Raw genomic sequence first — 5,930 nt, 5'->3', positions numbered from 1 at the left:
TCTTCCGTTTTGCAGAGATCTCCATTCTTGGAGACTTCAGTGTTCACCACCAGCTTTGGCTTTCCTCTCCCTTCACGGACCATCCTAACTAATCACTAACCTTCAACTTTGCTATTCTCCACGACCTAGAGTGGTGCAACACCCTACTCGTATTCCTGACCGTCTTGGAGATACGCTCAACATTCTTGACCTTTTCCTGACCTCTAATCCTTCTGCTTATGCTGTCACCCTCTCTTCTCCGTTAGGCTCCTCCGATCATAATCTCATATCTGTATCTTGTCCTATCGCTCCAATCCCTCCTCAGGATCCCCCAAAGCGAAGGTGCCTCTGGCGTTTTGGCTCTGCTAGTTGGGAGGACCTGAGGAGGTATTTTGCTGATTTTCCTTGGAATGACTACTGCTTCCGTGTCAGAGACCCGTCTTTGTGTGCTGAGCGCATAACAGAGGTGATAGTGTCTGGCATGGGGACGTACATTCCTCACTCTTTTTCTCGATTTGAACCTTCCAAACCTTAGTCTAATACAGCTTGTTCTCGTGCTATGCATGATAGAGAGGTGACCCACAAAAGGTACTGAAGCCTTCCATCACCAAAATCTCATGAACTTTATATTTCTGCCCGGAACCATGCCAAGTCTGTTCTCCAACTAGCCAAAAACTCCTTCATTAACAGTGTCAAAATCTTTCAAGATCTAGTTCCTCTCATGACTTCTGGCATCTAGCCAAAAATATCTCCAATAACTTTGCTTCTTCTTCTTTTCCTCCTTTATTTCTACCAGATGGCACCACTGCTATCACATCTACCTCTAAAGCTGAAATCTTCGCTCAAACCTTTGCTAAACACGCTACCTTGGATGATTCAGGGCTTGTTCCTCCCTCTCCTCCACCCTCAGACTACTTCATGCTATCTATAAAAATTCTTCGCAATGATGTTTTCCATGCCCTCGCTGGCCTAAACCCTCGGAAGGCTTACGGACACGATGAGGTCCCTCTTATTGTTCTCCGAAAATCTGCCTCCGTGCTTGCACCTTGCCTAAAGCTGGGACGATGACAGAATCTCAAGAGGCCATGCCCCCTCCCTACTGTACTCATACGTCCGGCAGCGGTATCTGTAACATGATTGATAATTAACCAATGTATTTGAATACACTAATTACTAGTTTTCGCTTCGTAACATATAATAAGTTTACCGGAACTCATATTTAAGTTTATCACGTGTAATTCATTACACTGATACCGTTATCAGAGTTCGGAAACTTTACATTTCAGGTGGATCTTCAATTATGTATGAAACAATGTTTTACGATATTGGCGGCAAGCGCTCAAGCCGGGCACGCTCCTGGGCCCTGTCGCGCCAGAATCGTATCAGCTGCACGAGAGGAAGGTGATGGCCACTCCACTGTCCAGCCATACCCCAACCCCTGGTAGGCCAGCTGGTACTGTAAGGCTCATCAGTCAAGCAAGAAATATTGTCATCAATGTATTCAAGTACTTCGATAAGGACAAGAAAGAGCCAGTAGATGTGGTGAAGAAAACCTCTGAGGCAACAAAAGTTTCACAGGCTGTCATCAACAAAAATCAGACTCTAGGGCAAGAGGAATGAAGGAGTTAAACAATCAAAACTCCATCGGAACCGGTTATCACCTGTACTTGGGAGCATTGATGACTTCGACAAGGAAGCAATAAGAGGAATTCTGGCCTTTTATGAGAGAGGAGAGCTGCCTGTAGTTCACTTACTGCTACAGAAACCTAAGGAACCACCAGTAAACTTCAAAGGAGGAAAAACAAGCCTACGCACATTGCTGAAGAGTTTGGGATTCCGATATAAGAAACACTGTAGCAGCAGAGCTATATTGATGGAGGAAGAATCAGACACACATGGCCAGTAGTGACGATGTTTACTTTCACAGCTGGAGCGTCTCACTGCTATAGTGTAAAGAAGGTGCCAAGTTACATACAGTTAACAAAAGGGCCAAAACATTTTTCCAATAAATGATAATAAAAATAACAGCAATGATAATAATACTATAATTTCTATTCCCAAGAAGTTTACTGTACTTATATCTTAACTTTCTCTCAATCTTAAGTTGCTCCGTTAATAACACTGGATTTCATCAATTTATTTTTTGACATTGGCTTTGTGAAAATGTCAGAAATATTATCTTCAGTGGGAACATATCTCAAATCACTAATACCCTGTTCCACCTCAGATCTAATGTAATGATACTTAATGTCTATATGTTTTGATCTCTGATGCTGCACAGGGTTTTTAGCGAATGCCACTGCTCCTTGATTATCCACATACCTGCTTGTCACGGTAATTCATGTCATACTACAACTGTCTTAAAAAAGTTCCCTTCTTGCATTGCATTAGTTATGATCATGTACTCTGCTTCACAAGTGGACAAAGCTACAACATTTTTTCTTACTTTTCCACGAGATCAATGGACCATAATTATTCAAGTAGAAGGTATACTCAGAAATACTACCCCAATCAGCATCACTGTACCCTACTAATTTCAGTGGATCATCGATCTAGAAAATTTAATACAGTAATCAAGAGTGCCCATGCTTAGCCAAACCAAGGTGTACTTGTGTTGGTTTTGACATATGTTCAGATAATTTAGTGACAACAGAGCATAGATCAGGTCTTGTACCAGCCATTACATAGCTCAAGTTACCAACAATTTCCTTGTACAGCGTAAGTGTTGGACGAAAGTATCCGGGCTGAGCGTTGTCAAATGTTAAATTTTAACCTGTTAAATACATCACAATAAGAGAATGATACTGACAATGTAATCCTGGCCAGTACAATAATCAATAAACTCACAATGATAATGATACAAATACACCTCAAAACATGGATCCAATGCTGATTGTGGTAAAATATCCCCGAGAAAAAGCGAAAATATTGTACCAAATCCCTGAACTAATTTCACCATACACATGTATGTAAATAATAATCACTATACGGAAAGAAATGCTGAAAGGTATACATACTTCAGTGGCCCTATAGCAGTTTCGTCCTAAGCAATGCTGGACAGCCGCTTCAAATCTGCACACGTGTCACCACTCGGACCGTTACCATGCAGCGTAACCTGAATCACATCATACATCCACACAACAATAAAAACCTGCCCTATTATCACAGCTAAACAAGTAACACCAATACTGAATATTCATCATAACACTATCTCACCCAACACCACGTAACTCTGTAACCCCGCCGTACAATACAACGTGAAAACACAGTAGTATAAATGATACATACATCACTGGTCCTAAGGAGCCCGAAGCAGTCCTGAGATCACTTGCACTGGTCCCAAACCCTGGCCACCTTGCTCCACCAAATCCAAGCGTTCAAGAGACGTAGTCACATGACATAACACAGTAGCAAGATGAACCATCCACGGGGTGTAGACCGGCAGGACTGGCTCAAGTCTGCCCCACAGCCCTCACCAAGACGCTGCCACGTCAGCGAACGAGCAAATGACTTTATGCGTGGGATCAACCCTTACAAGAAGCATAATTTCATAAATATCATATTCATGATACATTAGGGTTATCTAGTTCTCTGGAATCCTCACTTGTCATCTTGACACATGGACACCTTGGTCAAATGGGATTGATTAAGTTTTACAATAAGTCACGTTAAATTTCTCTAGCATCCTCTCTCATTATGATACAGCGATCTTTAAACACAAATTCAATTCCCAAAAACTATGCTAAGCTCCCCGTGTCTTTCATCCAGAACTTATTGTTACGAACCCCACTGTCACCATCTGCTTCCACTGCTGCACGGCACTCGCTGGTCGGGCTATACTCACCGCACACATACCCACCAGCCGCGTTTCCCAGCAGTCCAGGGGGTAGACAGGAAACAGAAGTGGCCACACGTAACACTTACACCTGCGCTGGCTACACGGAAGCCTGACGCAGGACTTTACTGAATCCTTGTAATCTGTAGACGGAACACTTCCTCAAGGTACCTTGGAAAGAGAAATATGCAGTCACGTGGCAGGCACATTACATAGTCATGGCACAATTTCTAGTTCCCTAATGTCACAGTCACACGCACGGCACACTTGCAGACTGGCTCAACGTCCTTAGTCGGGTGCAGGACGCTACGCTGCCCTCCACATGAGCGAGGGCTGCACACACCTTCCTGGGACTGAATCCTAGCGAGAACTGCCAGCGGGCTGGCGTCCCCACGCCCAGCACCGCGACCCACACCAACTCTCCCGCCAAATTTCGCTAACGGGGGCCTCACAACCGCCCACACGGCGCCCACGCATTCAGACACGCACATACACACTCACGCACACTATCCTCAAGGGCAAGTTCTTAACTTTATCTTTAAGAAATTCCTTGATACTGTTTAGAGCTATACTGTTACTGGCTGCAATAATATCTACCCAAAACAAAATCTGTCTTATTCCTTGTTTAGTATGCAAACAATAATCAGCATATGGCTGAGCAAAACCTTTGATTAAACACCCATGCAGTAAATTATTCCAATTCCTCCCACTTTGTTTTAGATCATACAGTGACTTTTGAGCCTGCACACCAGTTTATCTCCCCCTTCATTAGTTTTAACAAAGCCTTTTGGTTACTCAAGATATTTCTCACAATCTACGTCAGCATTTAAATATGCGGGCTTTACATTCATCTAATTGATAATCATATGATTCTATGCTGCTAACTGCATTAATATTCTAATAGATGTAAGCTGAGCTGTTGGTGAAAATGTTTCTTGGAAATCAACACCCTGTGCTTTAGAATACCCTTTTGCCACATATCGTGCTTTAAACTTTTCTCCACTTTCAGGATTACTCTTCACTGTGTAAACCCACTTTCCACCTACTACTGATCTTCTTTCAGGCAAAGATGTCAACTCATATGTATAATTGTCCTCCAAAGACTGAATTTCTTCTTCCATAGCTCTCTTCCACTGGTCAGATTCTTTGGACAGGATAGCTTCTTCATGAGTTTGTGGAATATCAGGAACTTTGCATCAATAATCAACCAAACAATATGCACCATTTTCAACATAATCTTCAAAAACATAGTCTTTCAAATAATAAGTTTATTTTTCTGCCTCTGGGAATATCTTCTTTGCTTTTTTCTGAGCATTCTCCCCGTTTGCAGTTTTTCTCTATTTCTACCTCTTCTGTTTCCTGCGGTTTTGATTCAGAATACACATGCTTATCATTCTTTTCATTTCCTTGCCAAAACTTCTTAATGAACCTTACACATCTTACTCTCATTACTTTTTTTTTTTTTTTTCAAAGGAAAATATACAAGATATGTTGGACTCTCATCAACATATCCTACAAATGTTCATTTTACACAACGTGTATCAAACTTCTGTTTCTTCTGTAGATATGCGAAACAAACAGTTCCGAATATCTGCATACCACTAAGGTTAGGTTTGTGTCCCATCACAACTTTAATAGGTTTTTGCCAATTCTATAGTTGTAGCACCGGTTTCTGATTCTAGCGGCTGCTTTCATTGCGTACGTCCTTAGCTCCTTTGGTAAGTTACCTTCCAACAAGACACCTATGGTCTGACCATTTTGAACTGGGCGTGTAGGCGTTGTCCTTTCCGGGGATTCCCTGGCCTGCAGAGCTGCCACACTTATACCAAGACGCACCTCATGTCAGGTACTTCCTACCTCAAAATTAAATTGTGTGTATATATACGCTGTGATGCTCTAAAAAAAAAAGGCAAGTTAGTGTAATGTTTTTTTTTTTTCTAATGATTTTTTTTTTTTTTTTTTTTTTGTAAACACCTAAATACTTAGCAACGTTTCCTCCAGGCGCTGTCACGTCACATGGTCAAAGTGACCGTGTTAATCCATGGTCACATCCTCTTGCGCTGTCAGCCAGGATGGATGGTACCTCTCCTGTTCGCTCTTGTCGCCTCCACAGCCA

The 5,930-nt window shown here is 42.2% G+C and overlaps 1 long non-coding RNA gene across 1 annotated transcript; it reads right to left on the bottom strand.

Moving 5' to 3' along the window:
• Positions 1-1,877: 1,877 nt before the first annotated feature.
• LOC135092583 (uncharacterized) lies at positions 1,878-4,515 on the bottom strand. The gene is made up of 2 exons (XR_010262931.1): positions 3,268-4,515; positions 1,878-3,094 (listed from the first exon to the last, which is right to left on the bottom strand). It is a non-coding gene; the product is annotated as an uncharacterized LOC135092583 (long non-coding RNA).
• Positions 4,516-5,930: the final 1,415 nt, after the last annotated feature.

Source organism: Scylla paramamosain, chromosome 40 (assembly GCF_035594125.1).
Source record: "Scylla paramamosain isolate STU-SP2022 chromosome 40, ASM3559412v1, whole genome shotgun sequence".
Classification (NCBI taxonomy): Eukaryota; Metazoa; Arthropoda; class Malacostraca; order Decapoda; family Portunidae; genus Scylla; species Scylla paramamosain.
The sequence above is the reverse complement of the archived record's forward strand: the minus strand, read 5'-3'. Positions and strand labels throughout refer to the sequence as shown.